The following is a 20,456-nucleotide window of genomic DNA, read 5'->3' on the forward strand; positions in this document are numbered from 1 at the left end:
ACAAGCTCCTGGAAGAGATTGGGGATATTGAACTAAAGCTATGGGTAGCAATGGAGTGGGCCAACTGCTGGGAAAAGTCAGACCTATTCTTACACCATTTTATAGCGACACCAAATGGATCTCCCATTGAACATGAACTTGACAGAAAAGTGTGGGTCAAGCTAGCGGACTGAGACCTGCATGTGGATGCTTCAAAACACTTAACAAGATAAACATCTTGGCCAGCCCTCTGTGTGAATGCAGTGTCAAACACAGAGCTGACCAGGGCGGGGTGCAGGGCCCAGGACTAATCAGCGTGTGTGGGGCCCTGCCCTGCCCCTCTGTGCCCTGGACCTGAAGAAGCTGCTGCCACCATTGGCAGCGATGGAGTTGGAGGCAGGGCAGGGAGGGTAGCAAGCAGCCGGATGTGAAGCCAGCAGTGGCGCAGAGTTGCTGTGGCTGCTCTGCCCGGCTCCACGGGACCTTCCAAAGTGCGGGCCCTGGGGCGGTCGACCCGATTGCCCTCCCCCACCCCAGTGGCACAGCCTTGGTTCAACAAACAGCACAGCACTTAATTGAAAGCCGCAGTCTTTATAAATGCCCAGATGGGGTAGATGGAATCTGCACATAGAGTGATAATACCAGACAGTAGCTCATAGTTTTGGAAGTTGATATCTGACATCCTACAAAAGGAAGAAGAAGCCTCAGGATATTTAGCGAATTGCTTTTATGTTGCTTTACTGGTCCCAGGCTCACAGCAGTGTTGTAAAAGATACAGTTTTGGTTTGCAAAAAGACAGAGAAGAATAAAATCCAGAACAAAATTAGTTGGTTTAATAAAAGGTATCATTTTGGAACCAAGAGTTCTAGTTTTTTGTAAGAACAAAATCTATGCACTTTAACTCACTATTCTAACATCATGCAAGCAAATCTGTATTTTGATAGTTTATATGTTGTTATATTCAAACACAGACAAAACACACCACCTATGTCCTGAAATAGCACCACAGGCACAATACAGGTTTGGTTTTCTTTCCCCTACACTTAAACAGAAGTTAGTTTTGCTCATTTTATCCTTTACTTTTTGCATCTAATCTTGTAAAAATGAAAAATTAAGTGGATAAAAGGCACCTGGCCAGGGTATCCAGCTGCTGTGGCTACAGTTTCTGCTACTGTAATGAAAGAAGAGACAACGTTTCATCCCTGTGTGCATTCATTCTCCTGCTGCAAAGGTGATTGATTCTGAGATAGCAAATAGAGACTTGGTATAGAGCAGAACCTTGGAGCCAATTATCTTCCTCTCCTGATGAAGGATTCCTTGATTTCTTACTAGACAGTGCAAACTGTGATGTATATTTTTCAGAGTATTGCCACCCATAAAGGGGCCCTCATTAACTTTCCTTTCCCCCCAGATTTAAAGAGAGATTCTGCACAACGTGAGTTCATGTAATAACAACTCACCATGTTATGACTCATATTTCCATCTGAAGCATAGGCTTATTTGTATAAGCGTGTCCACTAGAGACAGACTCAAGCAAAACTAATGCTCAAAAAGATTAATGATAAACACATGTTCTGTCTTGTTGCCTAGAGCTAAGGTTCATTGCATCGGATTTTTTGGCCAAATGATGTGCTAAGCATGTATGGCAGAGTTAAGTATTAGTATGGGGGTGTTGGCTGTATGTGGAGTGGTGGCCCACTGATTAGCATGTATTAAATATCCACCTGTCCCCCATTAGAGACAGCTATTTGGCTAGTTAAGTTTTCACAGAATGGCATCACAGTCATTTCATGGTCAGAAGAAGGGGAGATTTTTCCACACCTGTCTGCTCTACATGAGGGCTGGCCCCAAAGCGTGTACGCAGGAATTTGCTTGTGTACCAATAAAAGCCAATTTAGCCTCATATTGACAAGTGTCTTAAAGAAATCTCTGGAAAAATACAGTTCTGTCTCCCAATGTGATAACCTCCCCTCCCTATGGAAGGGATTTCCCAATATTTTATTATTGTTATTACTGTTATTTATTTGTATTATATGTAGGCATAGGAGTCTTTGACCATTTGTGCTAGGCTGTGCCCAAACTTTGTAGAGAAAGCTCTCCCACTTTACATTAAATTCCTCTCACAGACTGACATAGACACACACAAATATATAACCGCCTCTCTCTTTATAAAGCTGCTAGGCTCTATCTCTTAAAGGCTGGAAAGGGACAGACCTTACTTCCATTTTTATTTATAACCACTTTAGTTATGCTTTGAGACTGTGATGATCACGACAAATATAAAGCAGACCAAATTCTGTCGAAAGTGTCTAGCCATACCTGGCTCTCTGCTCCTCCAGCTGTAATATCCATTTTGTTCTGGTTTGTTTTCTATACTGTGCGTGATGGGGGGCAGTGAAACTAAAACTAGGTTAACACTGTTCTTTCATTTCTTGTTGTTTCTTTTGATTAGGGACAGTGATGCTAGTTCCTGGTGATGACTGAAAGCACAGCACTACAAACCTGGACTTCTACAAACCCTCCCAGGCAGTAGTCTCAACTATCAATGGATTAAATCTGTTTAACTGCCTAGCTATTTTCTCCATTATGCAAGTGGGAAGATGGAGGCAGAGTAGTAAACAAATTCACTTAAGCCTTCAGAGCAGATCAGTAGTAGGGCCAAAAGAGAACATATGAGTCCAGACCCCCAGCCGGCCAATCTCATTACCACATGACATTTTCTCCTTGCCAACCGATTGTAAATGATTCATTTTGTTACTGCATAACCATATTTTGTGGATAGCCACTAGTCAGTTTGAGTTACCCACTCAAACAAAATCCTTTCATTAAAAATTGTCATTTACAATACCTTCTAAGTAGCTTGAGTGATTTGAAAACAGTAAGAAATTGTTATAAAGCGCACTATCACAGAAAAAATCACATGCTGGCAATTGAAAGGATGGAAGTTAGAATCCCTTGGCCAGAATCAGTGCTTTTAAATTAATTTTTATTGTACCTCGGCACTGCAAAGCAGTAAACTTAATAATACCTAGGAAAATTAAGAAAGTTATACAGTGTAATAGTCATGTGTAGTAAAATAAAACTTTCCTGCCTAGTGCAGTGGAGCTGGGCCCGATAATCTTGTGATGATCCAGGCCAACCTTGACAGGCTTAGAAAATGGGTGAAGAAAAACCTGATGGTGTTCAACATGGAAAAATGCAAGGTACTCCACCTTGGGAAAAAAACCTGCAGCATGCTTATAGGCTTGGCAGTAGTATGCTTGCTAGCACCACTGCTGAAAGGGATTTGGGGGTCATGATTGACCACAAGATGAATATGAGCCACCAGTGTGATGTTGCAGCTGGTAAAGCAAGCAAAACTTTGGCTTGCATCCATAGATGCTTCTCAAGCAAATCCCAGGATGTCATCCTCTCACTGTACTAGGCCTTGGTGGGGCCGCGGCTGGAGTACTGTATCCACCTCTGGGCTCCACAATTTAAAAAGGATGTGGAGAAGCTTGAGAGAGTGCAGAGGAGAGCCACACGCATGATCAGAAGGCAGGAAAACAGGCCTCATGATGAGAAGCTGAGAGCAATGGGACTATTCAGCTTGGAAAAGCGCAGGCTCAGGGGGGACCTGGTGGCTGCCTATAAGTACATAAGGGGTGTACATCAGGAGCTGGGGGAATGCCTGTTCATCAGAGCGCCTCAAGAGAAGACAAGGTCAAACAGTCAAAAACTCCTCCAAGACCATTTCAGGCTGGACATGAGGAAGAACTTTACTGTCCAAGCCCCCGAGGCCCGGAACAGACTGCCACCAGAGGTGGTGCAAGTGCCTACTCTGGACTCCTTCAAGAGACATTTGGACATTTATCTTGCTGAGATCCTTTGACCCCAGCTGACTTCCTGCCCCTGGGGCAGGGGGCTGGACTCGATGATCTTCCAAGGTCCCTTCCAGCCCTAAGGTCTATGAAATCTATGAATCTATGGATGAGCTAACTGATGGTTTTTCAAATGTTTCAGTTTCCATCCTTATAATTTGGAATTATGCATAAAAGAATCACGTACCATACCAAAGGTTAGGGTTTTTTTCCCCCCTTCTCTCTCAATAGAGGCAATGGAAACTAAGTTTAATAGATTATGCACAAATATGGACATGAACTTGAGAAGCTGCACTGCTACAAGCTCTTACACATGAAAACAAACATGCACACTGATGCCAAAGCAACACTGAGCATGTTTTGACTTGAGTGTTGCAGAATTGCAGCTGCTTCCTTTGATAAGAAGTGGCTGGTACTCAACTGATTGGCTCAACATGCCAAGAAAGATTTCCACTTGGTGATGTGGAGTGAACACAGCTTAGTTGCCACAAGCACAGCTCTGTGCTGTTCTGTTTCCCTTAAAAAAATTTCCAGCACTTGCCACTGTTTGGAAAGAATCCATACCTTCTTTGTACACGTCTAGACTAGTTTACTGCATTTCACTATGACTTCTTGTCACAGTATCAAAGCCAGTGTGAGCCTTTTGACTGCTGCTGACCAAGGCAGTCTCTGTGTAGTCTTCAAAGGCAAAAGAATTTGCCAGCAACTGACTCAGTTTTGACTGCTTGCCAGGATTTTGCTGCATGCCATATGATCTAGTTTTGAGTCACTTTCTAAAAACAGTTTTGATGCAGAAGTACTTGAAAAGGTCTGCAAAACCCAGCCAGTCTAACCCCAGGACTGGCTTCTTTAAGAGGAAACACTTTCAGCTTTCAAAGCATTTAACCTGCATTCTGTATAAATAGTTGCTCTATGTAATGCTTAAAAAGTGATGTGACAATAGCTGGAACACTGTGTTTTAATGCAGATGCCATGATGAAGGGGGACACACTAGTCTGATGCAACATGACAGATGCATTTCATGGTGCTTTAAAAGGAACCAGAGGCTGATTGGAGGTTTAGAGTCATGGGGATGATGCCTGAACATCTCATGTTATAATCTGCCAGAAAACATTTCTATGAAAAACAATTCTGAATTCCTGATAAAATAAGGTATTTTGTCTGACTCACCACGAGGTGTCACCACTTCTTTATTTTTAAATACACTGATGAGTTTTTCTGTGTCTGGGGGAAAAATATTGAGGGTGCAGGCAGGAAGTGAATGCACTGTCCAAATATCTGGTCCACTGCTGATCAAAAATCTCTTAATTAAAGGCAGGTTTATGTATCCTTTATTCAGAGAAAAATGAGAAATCACTTCTAGCCACTTCTGTGGATTCCTGCCATCCAAGCCCATGCTGTAGCACTAAAAACTTCATGAACATAGGTAACCATAAAGTTTTAGGATGGTTAGCTCACCAGGGAGTTTTCCCTACAGCAGCTTGTTTTACTGTGTTAGAAATAAGCCTGAATATATTGTCAAATATATTTCAATATATTATTTTCGTATAATATACTGTTTATGTAGTGCATGTATGAATATGATTATTTCTGGTACCTAGGATGGAACTGATCTTGTTTCTACATGACTTTCAGAATAGTTATCTTTGTTAAATTGAGCCTCCTTCTATTAGTGCAGCCATTTTGGGAAGCTCAGGGATTGAGTTTTATTTAACCACAGAACCAGTATAGACCAGAGGGCAGCAACACAAACCCCCTCCCCTCACACCATTTCTCCCACAACCTTGTGGAATCATGTCACCTCAGCAGATGGGATGACACGTCTTTCTGCTGAGACTGATACATTAGAGTTCGGGGTGTGTTGGTTTTGTGAGGTGCCCTGTGAATATTTCTGAATCCCTTCACAGAGGTCATCAAACAGAAATTAGACTGGAACATCTTGCAGTCATTAATCATGTGGGCCAGATGTAAGTCAATAAACTAGAGAAGAAGACACTCAAGTGTGAAGCCCAAGCTGTCTCATCTCATCCCCCTCACCCTTTTAAAACATAGCATTCAAAAGCTAAACAGAAGCTGTGCTGTCTTGTCAAGAAAAGATAAGCAAGCACTGCCTGCACACGCTTGTCTCTGATTCTACTTAGTGGGCGCCTCGACATGAGATAGCTCATCACTACGGTGATATAGCAACAGTGACAGGGCTCACTGCTACAGTAACATAGCATGGGTGGGTACAAACCATGATGCTGATGCTGCGTTGCCATAGCAATGAGCTACGTTCCATAGCTTGTCACTATGGTGACGTAGTGTCTAATGACTGCACAGTACCAAATACACAGTCAGGGCACGTGTAGATGTGTCCAGTGTGTAATACTTGAAGGTTCATAGTGGGAGAGAGCTGATACTCACAGGAAGTGCAGGGAGAATAGGGTGGTAAGAGGGCTGCTTCTGGCTAGTTTGGAGGAACTTGGCAGTGACAGAAGATTAAATTGGTTGCCCATTAGGGGAAGATTATTTCCCCTCTGATCCCCTGGTGGAACACATATTTGCGGGATGATTTAGGGTTCATTCACTGAGCCAGAGGAAAACTCCAAACAGCCCTGGTTTGCATTCAGCTTTCAGCTGACCTTCTAAGTAGTTTAATCTGGTAACGGCCCTCCTCTCCCTCTCAGAGCTGCTTAGGGATTCAGTGTGGAAGCTCCTGAGTCACCTGGACCAATAGTTTTGGGTGGTAGAAACAGACTTTTTAGGATTCCCATCAAGGCAGGACTTCTTTTCTACCATACACATTTTTCAGGTCATCGCCACACAGGCATTGTGTGTTCTGAAGGCAGGCATATAAGCAGGCTTTCTCTTATAAAACAGATGTCAAATGTGTTTTTATTGTAATGGGTCCTGAGTTTCCATCTTCCTATTCTATACATTTGGAATTTGAGAAACAGGGCTTGTTTAGAAATTTAAGCCTACCCAGTTTCCTCTGTTATGCATGGTAAAATCATGTCACTGGGGTGGTCCTGGCATAAAGCTTCCACGTAAGGCTGATAAAGATGATATTTGTAAGAGCTGAGTCTGCCAGATTAGATTTATACCACAAATTTGCAATTAAGCCCCTGCAAAAATTAAGCATGATTATTATTTCAGTGTGATGAAGAAGCAGAGAAAGACCATCCTGTAATGACTTAGGTTTATAAGTGGGTTATCATTCAATTTTCTAAATGAAAAATTTAAGGTTTTTGGTTTTTTTATACCCACTATAATTCAATTACTATCCCCATAGCACCTATAGATAAAAACAGATCTATGTCTTGATTTATTTACCTTGGGTACTTTGACTAACTACAGATATTTGGGAGGTAACATTGGTTTCAAAATGGCTGCCCAGTTTAAATTTAGCTCATCCTGGTGCTGACCTTACACTTACAGACCTGGCTCAGTGACCAGCCATCATTCTAAACCTGTAACTGTACAGAAGTTCCATGTACACACACAGGTCTAAAAAGTGCAGAACCTCATTTAAGATAAACCTGGATCTATGCAGTATCAGACTTATTCAATTTAAGTCAAACCAGTTCGTGGAACTTCTGTCTACTTCCCCTGCGCAGCCCTGGGGCTGGAAAATTCAGTCATTGGCCCCAGCAATGGAGCGGCTCTTTTCACTCCCCCTTCTCTCCCCCCCGCCCCACTGGTCTATTTTTTGCCTCCCCACCAGCCCTCTCAGCCCCCATCCCACAAGCTGCTGTGCGTGCACCCGCTTTTATCAGTGTTCACTGCTGTTGGTGCCTAGCAACTAAATCTGGGTGGGGAAAGGGGGGGGAGGGATGGGGATGTGGGTTGCTGGGGGACCCCACCCCATGCCTCATGGGCTGAGCCTTCCACCATCCACCTGCAGGTCATGTCTGCTCCCCCTATCTCTAGCAGGCCATGCCTTGCCCCCCTACCCCACCCATGAGTCACACCTGCCCCCTCACCCCACCCAAAGGTCATACCTCCCTCCCATCCCCTGATAGACCCCCAATTCCCTGAAGCCTGCTGGACCCCTAACTCCCCAGCTAGGCCCCCATCCTGACTTACCTGATATCGGGCAGCCATTTTGAATCAATTTATCCTCCCCCTAATGCCCAGGGAAGGCCTATACTTAGCCCTTGAGTTTAGTTAGTTTCATTGTTTCCCCAGCATGGTAAGCTTCTCCAGTTGTTTGTCTGGGCCTTTCTCACAGTAATATGGAACTTTTTTTTCTAAGCTGGAAAATGAGATTACAAGACCGCAAACAATATCAGGGGATTTGGTTGTAGGTGTTATGCATAAATACACACACATCATCTTTTTAAAGAAAAAAAATGCTAGCTTTTAAGGAGATGAAATTTCTAATTTTGTAATTATATGTGTGTGTCTATTCCATTAGTGTGTGTGTATGTAATAGGACCATTTTCCAGGGGCAGCTGCGCTGCTTTCTAGTGACCTTTTGGCTCCTGTCCTGCTCTGGCTCTAGGTACTGTCCCTTCACTCCTGCTGGAAGGCACCTGGTGGAGATGGTATTCTCCCAGAATTTCTCCATCACTTAGGCTCCAAGGGATTCCAGTGCTTGGTGAAACCATGGAATCTGGATGCATACAAAAAGCATGGCAGGAGGCAATTGTCATTACAATACTCAAACCAGGTAAGCTGATCAGGAAGCTACAGGCCAATAAATATCACTCTTCTGCACAACCTATAAACTCTTGGAACATATCATCCTCAGGACAATCAGCCCTTTTATTGAGTCAGTGATCCCATGACCCCTGATGAACAAGTGGGATTCCGGCCTAAGTGAAGTTGCTGAGACCAAAATTTTGGCCTTTGTAATTGTGGCAGGACACTGTTGGTGCCTGCTACTTTAAGAGCAGAGCCAAGTAGCCAGCAGGTGCTTGATTGCGGTGGCCATTTTAGATCTCTGGCTGCCTATATAAACAGAGCAGTTGCCTGCTGGCAGGCCAGGCAGTAACATTGCCTGGCTGCAAGACTACATGCAACAGCCTGGAGGTGAGAGCAGGAGCTGTGGGGGATGGCTTGGAGGCTTCTGGTCCTGGGTATGACCTAAAACTGCACCCTGCCAGGAGTAGGTGGCCTGGTGGGGCTCTCAGTGGTATGGGAGCCCCCAGTAAATGCCAGGCCAGTTATTACCCTGATGAAAGGTGGGTAGGGGCACCTTAACTTTAGCCCTCACCTTTGTAACATTGGAGGTTATGTAACATTGGAGGTAGTGGGGCCAGGCATAGCTGTGGCCACCTGAGCCCTGTGGGGTGCAAGACCCTGAGGAGTGAGAGTCAGGATCTGGCATGGCTGTGGCCACCTGAGTGTTGTAGGGTGCAAGACCCTAAGGAGGAAGACTGGAGGCCAGGCATGGCTGTGGCAACCTGAGCCCACTGGGGAGGGAAGCCCCACTACCCCAGTGGGGGGGCTGTGTGGAGCCCCAGTGGGGGGCAAAGATGAGAAGCCCTAGTGGTGGTGGTGGGGGGAAATATGTTGGAATGTATAGAGTTGGAAGGGACAAGCTTAGACCCAGTTGAGTAATTGGCTGGCTGCTACCCCGGTGAGGCCCAAGGTATGGACTAGATAAAGCCTATGGCCTAAGGGGCCTGCTTCAAGAGGGAGCAAGGCAGTATGAGTTTTTAATGTGTGAAAGAGACCCTGTGAGTGGGTGGAGTGTGAGAGGCCCTAGTGAGAGGAGGGCGGTATGAATGTAAGTGTCTGAGGCCTGTCAATGAGGCCTAAGCTTGGTCTGGCTGTAAGCTGGGAGCACTGTGTCACCAGGATGCCATCTGTGAGGCTTGGGCAGCAGTGTAGGGGAGGAATGGAGCTGCAGATAGCGCCCCCTGGCATCAGGGCAAGAATGGGCATCCTCCTGCCTTAATTAATATCCTAATTAATTAACAACAAGGTATTGCAGGTGAGACAGGGGTTGGCGTACTCAAAGGCAAGTGGGGAAACTAGCACAGTGGCTAGTTGGGGAGCCCCATTTTGCCGCAGCAATGCATATCAAGGCTGGTTTTCAGAAAAAAGCCAAGACTGGTGGATCCTTTGTAGACCTGTCATCAGTCTATAACATAGTCTTGATTAAAGGTCTGATGCTGAAGCTTATAAAGATTATACTCTGCCACCAAACACTACACTGATATGAGCAATGCTGAGTAATAGATGGCTACTACATGTCCACCTAAGTGACATGAGTCAGCTCACCCTGGTTCCTCAGAAATGAGCTGCCACAAGGTTCAGTACTTGTGTATATATTAAAGAGCACTGGTACAAGGGATATGCCTTCAACAGTTGTGTAAATTAGTATACATGGATGACTTTGCTTTGGCAATGCAAGCAGCCATCTTCACTGACATCAAGTCTACCTTGAATGAGGACCTGAATCCCATGGAGGAATATTTTTGGAAATGGAGACTCAAGCCAAATACTCACAAAACAACAGTCACTGCATTCCATCTTGATAACAGGGACACTAAGCTTACTCTGAAGGTAACTTTATGCAGCAACACTATACGGCATAACCCCTTTTCACTTTATCTCAGACTGGGGCTGGGCTGCATGTTAATGTTCCACAACAACCTGAAGAAGGTAGCTGCCAAGACAAAGATAAGGGTCAATCTGATTCAGCAATTGGCAAGCACAAGCTGGGGGGCATCAGTATCAGTATTACAGACATCACTGCTGTCCCCTGCATACTCTGTAGCCAAGTACTGTGGACCAGAATCAACCACACTTGTCTTGTTGACATCCAGCTGAACTCTACAATGCAGTCCATCACTGGAACTCTCTAATCCAGTGGCCCTCAACCTTTTTTTGTACCAGGACCCATTTGTAAACATTGATGGCCAGTCGCAACCGAGTGCCTCCCACCCCGAGCCCCCCAGTGTGTGGAGTGGGGTGTGTGTATATGTGGGCCCAAGCAGTCCCTTGAAGTCTGGAACTCTGATGGTTTGCAAAGGAAAAGCCACAGTTTCTCACACTTTTCTCCTTTTGAAAAAGGAGAATCCATTTTTAAATTTTTTTGATTCATTATTTTTTTTTATATATATATATATATAATTTTTTTTTTTTTAAAAGTTGTTTGCAACTCTTTTACATATTCTCATGACCCACTTCTGGGTCATGACCCACAGGTTGAGAAACACTGTTTTAATCAGCTGCAACTCCTTGGCTGTCCATGCCCACTCTTCTACCCATTTGTTGCAAGGCAGCAACTCTGCAGAAAGTCCAGCGAATGTAAGGAAAACAAACTTCTCCTCATTTACCAGGACCTCAACAATGCCCCTTGCCATCACCTAAAGTCACACAAGCCCTTCTGGAGCCACACTCTTAATCTTTAACAATGTGACTTCAACCCTGATGAAACTTGGAAAACCAAATGGAGTTCACAGGAAGCCCCAAATAAACATTTTGTGATAGATCCAGGCTTTGACCTCCTGCAGTGCTCATGGGCAACTTTACACTGTATCTGTATAAACCATGGGAGATGCGGATACTCAATGCACAAATGGAAAATTAAAAACTCTCCAGTATGTGATTGTGGTCACCCAGAACTGACCATGGAACATATGATGACTCAATGCATGATCCACAAATACAGAGTGATATATCCTTCTGCTCCTGATACTGTTGTCTGGCTCAACCAGCTAAATGTAAAATTACAATTGCTGTTCTGTATCTACATCAGCCATATGAAACAAAAAGAATCCTGCCGGCCATACCTTGATATTCCTAGTAAAGTTTGGAAAGAGAGGTTGCCTTAGGAACCTAGAGCAAGATCCATACTGGCCTTCTGCCAGCAGATTCCCTCAACCCCACTAGGCCTGTACTTGTCCCCCAGGACACCTGTTGCCTTATGGGCTAATCATGACCTCTGACCTCTCCATCAGCTATGCCCATGCCTCTCAGGTGTTATGCATCATCACTCTGGTTGGACTTTTGTCCTCAAAGTCACCAGGCCACCTCAAGCCTTTACTTACTTGTAGGGGCTTTGGCCTTCTCAGCTTCTGCCCCTCTGTTCTAAGTGGTTTATTAGCCGTGGCCCACTGTACCAGACCTGGCTTCTGGGCTCCAGCCCTGTCAGTTATCAATAGCTTAGGCCCCTGGCCCTTGTATCTCTGTCTCTGAGCCCCTGGCCCATAGAATTCATCCTTCTGGGTAGCTGGGTCCCTGGCCCCTAGTTTCTGCTCTTCTGGGCTGATTTAGCCCTTCCTGGCCTATGGATCTCTCACTCTGGTTCTCAACCCTCCTGAGCAGTGCCATGCTCCTTGACTCTGGTTCTTACCCCTCATGGGCTACAGGTGCCTGACCCTGGTTCTCACCCCCTCAAGGCAATGGGGGCCCCCTTTGCCCCTATCTCTGCCCTGCAAAGACCCTCCAGCCCTGTTAATGCCTTGAGCCTGACCCCTGGCAGGGCTTAAAGCAGTCGCATGTCCCTTGGGCACTAATGGAACCTCCAAACCACCCCTACAGTCCCAAACCCAAACTACCAGTTTAAACTGAAGAACCAAACATGAGCACCCTGGATGTAACACAAAATCTTTAGCTGACTGGCTGCATACCAAAAGCACTTTCACCCTGAGTCCTGCAAGGTCTGTTTCCTACTCTCTAGTTCTCATATGTGTACATATCTAGTTCCCATATACCTAGTTCCCACATGTGTACATAGCTCAGCAAGTGTTGCAGATTCAGCTCTTTCCCTACAAGAGTTCTTCCCTCTGTGTTTCCAGAGCCAGGCTGACTGCTATGGCTCCAGTCCTGGCTTATATTTTCCCTCAGACGCTACTCACTTCTGGTCAGGGGGCTTGCTAGCCTGGTACAACTGCCTGCCTCTCTCTTAGTCTAATGGGCAGCTTGGTGTTGCTACCCTGACTCCTATACCAGTGGCTTTCTTGCTTAGGTAAGCTCTGTCCTATCATAGTATTGCTGTGCAACTAGCTTCTGCCTGCTAGCTTCTCAGCTTCTGGCTTCTGATTACCTGTTCCTTTGCAGCTAACCTTTATTTGACTGTCTGAGTATTGTCTACCACTGTTTTGCCCTCTTAAAGAAACAGGAGCTGGAGGCTCCTTGTTACAGTCTGTATGTCCACTTACATACAAGTGCTGATATCCTGGCCCCAATAAAGTCATCCAGAATTTTGCCAGTAGGTCCATCTCCACCCTGAGCCAAAATACAAATATGTTTGCTTTTTAGGGTCATTTTTGTATTTCTGCCATGTAGTATTTTCACCCTATGGTAACTGAAGAAGATATCAGAAGTGTCTAGTGTCACCCCAGTATTTATTTAGGTGTGAAATTAGAAGTGCCACTTTTAGGTTTAGGGGTCAAGCTGAAAAGTCAGAGACATGAATGGTTTTGAACTCTTCTATTCAGCATTACCAGGTAAAACTCTCTGATCTGCCAGCTCTTTTATGCAATATCATCCAAATTAGAAATGGGACTGAGTTGCAAAATATGAATCTCCCTCAAACAGCTTTCAAATGTCTGAATTATATGTATGTTAACAGGCTGGAACAAAAATTACTGGAGACATTAGGCTACTCTTTTGACCAGCTTATATGCCTGGTTTGAAAAGGTGGCAGATGATGGGTTAAAATTGGCATTAACAAGAACAAAAGTCTATAAGAGGAGGCTGTTATGGATCTGCAAGCAGAAACACTCTAGAACAGTGGCAGGCAAAGTCCGACTCATGGGCCAGATCTGTCTGGCAGTGGACTTCATTTCCCAGCAGCCCCTGCCCACGTGGCTGGGGTCAGTTTCCATGGAGACCCCAGCAGAAGGTCTGCTGTGATAATGGTGCTGGGGTTTTCATGGAGACTGGCCCCGGCAGTGCTGGCAGGCAGCAGCAGTGCCAGCCTCTTCTTGGTTCTGAAGGGGGGCTGAGCTGCAGGTGGGAATGGGGTCGGCTCAGCTGCTTCTGCCTGTGCGGGATGGGCAGTGGCCACAGCAGTGGCAGTGATGTCGATGGGAGGGGGGGCTATAGCCCCCCCACAAGTCTCCCCTCACCACCACCTCTGCTGGCAGGGCACATGGCAGGGCAGGGAGATGCTCCACAGCTAGGCTGGGATCTTGCAGCCATGACAGCATGGTCCAGAGCCAGGACAGAACCACAATCTGCAGCCTGCATGCTCCAGGCCAGATCCCGTTCTTTAGAAGCTTCTCTGGCTTCCCTGAAGGTAGGGGTAGCAGGGCACTGGGATGTGCCAGCTCTTTTAAGCCTGAGAGGCTGCTTGTAGGTGTAAGAGGGGAGCTAAAAAGGGTCTCACCTAACCCAAAGAGGGCTCAGGCTAGAGCTATAGGTGTCCAGACCCTGCACTGGTCAGTTAGTCTCTCCCTGGCAACCATTAAGGGAGAAGCTCCAGGCTGCGGGGACCTGAATTTAGCTAAACAGACTGAGACTGGGGCCCAGTAAGGGGTCCAGGAGCCTAGGAAAAAGCTGGGACCTGGGCCAGACAGTACATATGCCCAGGGAAGGGCTGAGCTGGGCCAGAGGGTCCACAAGCTCAGAGGGGGCTAAGGTGGACTAGATGGTTCAAGAGCCCAGAGGAAGTGCTGTGTGCAGGACCAGGGGTCTGAGAGCCAGAGGAGAGACTGTGTAAGGGACGAGGGGGTCTGAGGGCCCAAGGTGGCTGAATGTATAAGTAGTTAACATCAAAGGGAGAAAACATCTGTGAGGCTTGGAACATGGTGTAGGGGAGGAAAAGGAGCTATGCAATTTGCCCTTAAGGCTACAGGTGCCCTACAGAAGTCTAGTCAGGTTGAAAGGGACCTGTCAGGCTTGAGGTCTGGATTGAGGCTAGTGGGGGCTCATGAGAAACTCAGTGGGAAATTATTAGGATTAGGACTCACTCTAAGGCCTGCTGGAAGCCTCCCTTAAACAACCTTTAATATTAAGAACAAGGCATGGTGGGTGAGCACTCTGAGAGAGTGACATTAGAGTCCAAGTCAGGCAGGAGCTACGAGGCCATGGGGGCCATCATGGCCACACCTGTGGCCAGGAGCCTGTCACAGTAGGTGTCAGGGGGAGGCTGTGTTCTGGAGGGGGTGGTGAAAGAGGGGGCTCCCCGTGAAGAATGGGGGATTGTAGGTCCCCCGTTAAGGGAGCTAGTGGTGACTGAGGGGATGCTGACTCTGGGAGATTTTTCAGGATTTTTTTCTGAGGGCTAGGTAGTCTGAATGTAGGGGAAAGATTTTGTTAGGTTTGTTTTGTCATACTCTGTTGTCAAAGCACTTGATCACTTTTTTCTTTTCTATACCCTTTGTTCTTTCTTGTAATAAACCCTTTTGTTTTTCTGTGAGTTTACTGAACTGCCATGGTAAATCATGATTTCTGGGCAAATTTATTAATCTAGACATACCCACTCAGCATAATGGGGGATCAGTAGGCTTACACAAATCCTGGGTGCATCTATGTTGTATTTTATAGGAGCTACTACACCACAAGTAGCCCTATCATATTGCCACCAGGCCCTCCAGTTAGATGCAGTTTACAGTCATACCCAGGGCCATTATGTCATAGACACATAGACAAATGGTTAATGCACTTGCAAAAGCAGTGGGTGACCTGGTCTTTATTGCTCCCGTCAGTCTGAGGGGACTTAAATTTGCATCTTCCACTTCCAAGGAGAGTGCTTTAGTTGCCAAGCTATAAGTTAGGCTGGGCATGGGAATGCATTCCCTGCTCTCCCCAGCTCCCACAACCCACTCAAATCTGGACCGATGGACTGAAAAGAAAGTAAGATTCATGGAGGCCAAGCGAGAAGGGGAACAAGAATGAGCAAAACTGTAGCCCATTGAGGAGAACATTTACCTGGGAGAGGGCTGACCTGGTGCCGTTGCCTGCTTCAAGGATTGCTAGTACATTTTACATTAAACGGTCACTGGATGGAGTACAAAAGCAGCCCTTGAAGTAGGGACTGGATCCCAAGTCTGTTCTGATCAAACTGTTGTGTAAAAGAGGGAACACTGCTGCCTTCTCTGCTTTTTGATGGGAGCGTTTGTAACTGCTGTTTCTTGCATGCAGCTCACTCTTAGACCTTGTGTTAGGCTCGTTCTGAGTGTGCCTCCTGGATTGATCCCCCCATAGAAGACAAGCTAAGGAACATCTGGTTTTGAGGATGTTTCAAATGAGCCAAGGTATGAGATGGGTGGTGAGTTGCTCAGTCTTGCTGAGACAGACAGTTTGAGGCATGCACAGAAGCAGAGATTTAGGTTTTATAGCATTGCCACTGGCCACCTGGTCAGTGAAGAAAAACAATATTAGCAATGCATCATTAATTTCCTTGAGTATGCTGGCCTTTCCTGTGGTCTTTCTTCAGAGGATTGCAGGAAAACCAGAGGCTGTCCCTTCACAGTCAAATGTAAGAATGTCACATTCACGCCACTGCTTAATGGCCCATTAAGAAGTTATTAGTTCAGAAAAATGGGTGTCACCAAAAGCATTCACTCAGAACCTTTATAAGGAGGGTGAAAGGGGCTGGAAATCCACTCAGGACACTATTGCATACACTAGCCAAATGTTTCAAAGTTGTGTTCTATGAAAAGCATGCACCTAAATAAGTGGGTTGATTTTTCAGAAGTTTTGTTCCCACTGAGCTTCCCCAGAGTTGTGGTCTCAGTATGTCCAAAATCAGGCTTGGTTATCTGGCTACTTAAATATGGCAATCAGTACTAGCTTTGGGTATCTAGGTCTGAAGATTTAAGGCTAAGAGAAGAACATCACAGCCAACCCTATTATCCTCTAGCCCCAGTCAAAATGCAAAAGTTGCTTTACAAACACAGAATTTAGAACTTGCACACAAGGTCTCTAGTCAGCGAGGGAGGGATTCACAGAGTTGGTTCAGAATCTGAGCCAGATGCAGACTCTGCAAGTACCACTATGGGTCTTGCTACATGTTCAAATTAAAGCTGGATAGAAATCAGCTATAGAGTTGTTACACTTTTTCAAGCACTAACTTTATACCTGGTTGGCTCTTTTACCTGGTTGGCTAGATAGTCATTTTTATGATGTGATAATTACTTTGCATGTGTGGCTGGTCTAAATTTATTGCATGATTAACCAATTAATTGTGTAATATATGTAAGATGTAGCAGGAGCCTTAAAAAAGTGGGGTTTTTTGGTTGTTGTTTTTTTTTTTTCAAGATGACACATTTCCAGACAGCTGGATGTCACAGAGAGGCTGGGCCACCCTAGCGTAAACAGATGCAATTCTGTTGAAGACCATGTGAGCTGCAGAGCTACTTATGCCAGAACAGAATTTGCCCTATATTAACAATGGTGGAACAAGGTAAGCAGTGTATGCATGGCATACCTTTAACACTTTGCTAATGAGCCTATGCCAATAGATCAACACCTAGCTCCCCCTCATCTTTGGCTTCTTATTCCCTCTTTGATTTATCTTAATATTCCCAATATCTCTTGGGAAATCAAAGGAGGAATCTGGTTGTATTAATGTAACTTAGACTTGTCTGCTTTGTTAGCCATACATGCTGACCTGCTAGTCTTTCTTCTTTATACAGGTACTCTAAAGGTTCCAGAAGCAACTGTGCTTCTCTTTTCTTCCTGTTGACAATTACAGTGATATAACTGGGGAGATGTGCTGGCATTTGCCTTTCAGCAATAGCTGCCTGTGTCAGATGACTGTATTTGAATTGATTTGCAAAGGCAGTGGCCTGGTGGATGAACAGCCATTTAGAAATAGGTAATTAGCTAGTGCTCTGCTTCTTTTCAGGAGCATGTGGTAATGGGAATATGGCAGCCTGTTGTGTATTGAATTTATTGGGCATGTTTTTTGCCACTGGCTGAGTAAGATGACATTTTATCATTGCAGTGCCCCACCCCCTTATCTCTTCTTGCAGACATTGAGTTAACTCTGGTTTCAAAGCAGTAGGAAATAAAATTGTGTAACTGCCAATCAGCCGGTAACTGAAAATCCCTTCTCATTCTTTTGCTATTGTGCCATCTAATAACAGCCCAGGTGATGAAAGAGCAAACAGGGTTTATGGTGGAGTAGGAACTAATGGACTCCAAATCCTAGAAATCATCTAGGATGGAGTTTCCATTTTCTCATGAGCTGCACTGAAGGCACTACTGCACCTAGCACTCCTAGCTATGCATTTGGATCTGACAGATATCCCACATATTCACCTTTACATAAAGGCAGAACTTTCATTTGCTGGTTCATGGCTCTGCTCTCCTCCCTAGAATAGGAAGGTGCACATAAGCCAGGTTGGAAAACACTACGTAGAGCACACATGGCTGGCACACCCTGGCCAGGATAGTTGTGGAATATCTGCAGCATTCTTTTTGCTGTTTTTGTCTGGCTGCCTTAATGACTGGGAATCTTTGGTTTTGTACATAAGTTACTTCATTTATGAAAGAAATATGGAGCTGATACAAAATCTTTGCCTCAGGTGAGTGTAGATGTAACTAGTACATCCACACACTCTGTCTACCTGTTCGAAGTACCTTGGGTGCTTGTACACATGTCGATTGTCATGATGTACACATGACAAATGTAATTTGTGTGGCTTAATGTTTGTTAAACATTGCACGTGGGCCACTTTTGGGGGTTTTAAATGACTTGCATAATTGAAAATTAAACTACATCTGGATGTAGCTTAGATTGCAATATTGCAAAGTGCAACGATGTAGCTGTCAGCTTACTCCTCAGCTGTAGGAGAGGCAGGCAGGCTCTGCAGAAAAAAAGGATTGGGCCCTTTGCCACTTCTGTCTTCAGCAAGTACCCAGCTGCTGCAGGCACCTGCTGAAGGCAAAAGTGACAAGGAGCCTGATCTTTTTATTTGGTTTTTTGCGGAGCCTGCCTGCCTCTCCCATGGTCGGGGGCAAACTGCCAGCAGGCTGTGTAGCCCCTGAACTGGGGGTGGGGCCCAGTCCTTCCCTCCAGAGTGGTGATGCCCCCTGGGGCTACCACTGCTAGTAGGTGGGTGCTTCCCTAGCTCAGAGGCAGAACCTGGCCAGATCCAACTCTTCCCTGAGCCTGTTGGGCCTTAGGAGAACATGGCCATCCTTAAGGACCCCATCCCGTGACAGGCTTCCAACACTCTGTGCGCTATCCCAGCCACCTTCCTGCCACCTAGGAGTGCCCTGGAATGGGGTGGCTTGTCCCTGGGGTAACATGGGGAAGTGGCAGGAGGGTGGCTGGGTGTGCTGGCGGCTAGAGAAGGCAGCAGGGATGCTGCACAGTGTGTTGGAAGCCCAGGTGGACTCAGAGAACCACAGGTTTGGCAGGATTCCAGCACCCTGTGCACCTGCCCCGCCACCTTCTCTGGCTGATGGCGTACCCAGCTGCCCCAGGGGCAAGCCAGCCTGTTCTTCGGTGGCCCCAAGTGGCAGGAAGGTGGCAGGGATAGTGCACAGTGTGTTGGAAGCTCCAACAGGCTTGGGGAAGAGTTAGATTTGGCCAGGTGCTGCCTCTGAGCTGGGGCAACACCCACCCACTAGCAGCCTGCCTGGGCATCCCCGGGGGGTGCTGCCATCATGGAGGGAAGGACCAGAGCTCCCCGCAGCTCAAGGGTCACTACACCTATCCAGCAATGTAGAGATCTTTTCTCTTTTAAAACAGATTATAAACTGAATAGGTAGGACTTGTATTATGATAGAAACAGGAGGCATGGAAGGTCCTACATGCTTGTCTTCTAACTTACCTGCACAATCACTTGGTTGATCAAGAATCCTAGCTCTGTGACAGGTGAGTGCCAAATGGGTCAAATGAGGTAAACTGTTTAATGAACAGCTTTTTCTCACCAGACATTGGGAGTAAGAGTTGATACTGACATCTTTTAGTAGACATAAGTGCCTAATTCTTTGGCTCTGGCTCACTAATGTGGCGGCCAGGGTGATTTGGCATTCTTTTATTGAGAACATAATTCAGTGCTGTAATGTATTTAAGCTCCTGTGTTCTTCTTTCTTTGCCTTGAATAAAATACAATCCTGCAGATGTCACAGTGCTGAAAATCACTGGAAAAAAAGTGTGTGTAAAGGGAGAGGAGGGGAGGTGCTGGAAAGTCAAATGCATGAAACTATGTAGGGGAGATAATTTCACCATCCAGTTTTGCAGAGGAAAATGCCTAACTGGCTTTGGACCATTGCTGTACAATTAAGTGTTACCCAGTCCCAAAAGGGAGCATGACAAACAGTGTGTCAAATATAGTAACAGCTCCAAGTAATGATAACAGAGCCACTTGTGTTCAGGATGGGTGAGTAGACTGGTTCAATGGTCGGTTACTGTTATTATGGAGCTGTGCCCATGGACTGCAGAGAAGCAGAGGGACTGTGCATTTCTGTAATAATTGGTTAGGAGTTGACAAAAAGTATGCCATTGCATTAAGCTGCAGATCCCATTACTTTGATATTTTCTAAATGACTACATAGAACTTGCCTGTCCTTGGGACGTGTTCCTGTTTCAGAGCAATGTGGGACAGGAGTGTGGCAATGATTGTGGGACAGATGCTCAGAAGTTCTCAATGTTTGATCTGCTGGACTGTTAGTTGGAGTTTCTCTTTCTTCTGCTATAGGTATTTTTCCAAAAAAATTGTGGGGACAGCAACTTCAGAGTCCTACCAGGCCATCTTACATGCTTCTTTGTCT

General features: G+C 45.6%; 1 protein-coding gene across 2 annotated transcripts in view; it reads left to right on the forward strand.

Annotated features, from left to right (window-relative positions):
* LOC149874063 (uncharacterized) overlaps positions 1 to 5,095 on the forward strand; it is a 42,191-nt gene extending 37,096 nt beyond the window's left edge. For both annotated transcript variants that reach the window (XR_016443332.1, XR_016443333.1), the window contains one exon: positions 2,432 to 5,095. The gene's annotated coding sequence lies outside the window, so the exon portion shown is untranslated. The remainder of the gene's footprint in view (positions 1 to 2,431) is intronic.
* Positions 5,096 to 20,456: the final 15,361 nt, after the last annotated feature.

Source organism: Crocodylus siamensis, chromosome 1, assembly GCF_052110815.1.
Source record: "Crocodylus siamensis isolate JL-2025a chromosome 1, ASM5211081v1, whole genome shotgun sequence".
NCBI lineage: Eukaryota > Metazoa > Chordata > Crocodylia > Crocodylidae > Crocodylus > Crocodylus siamensis.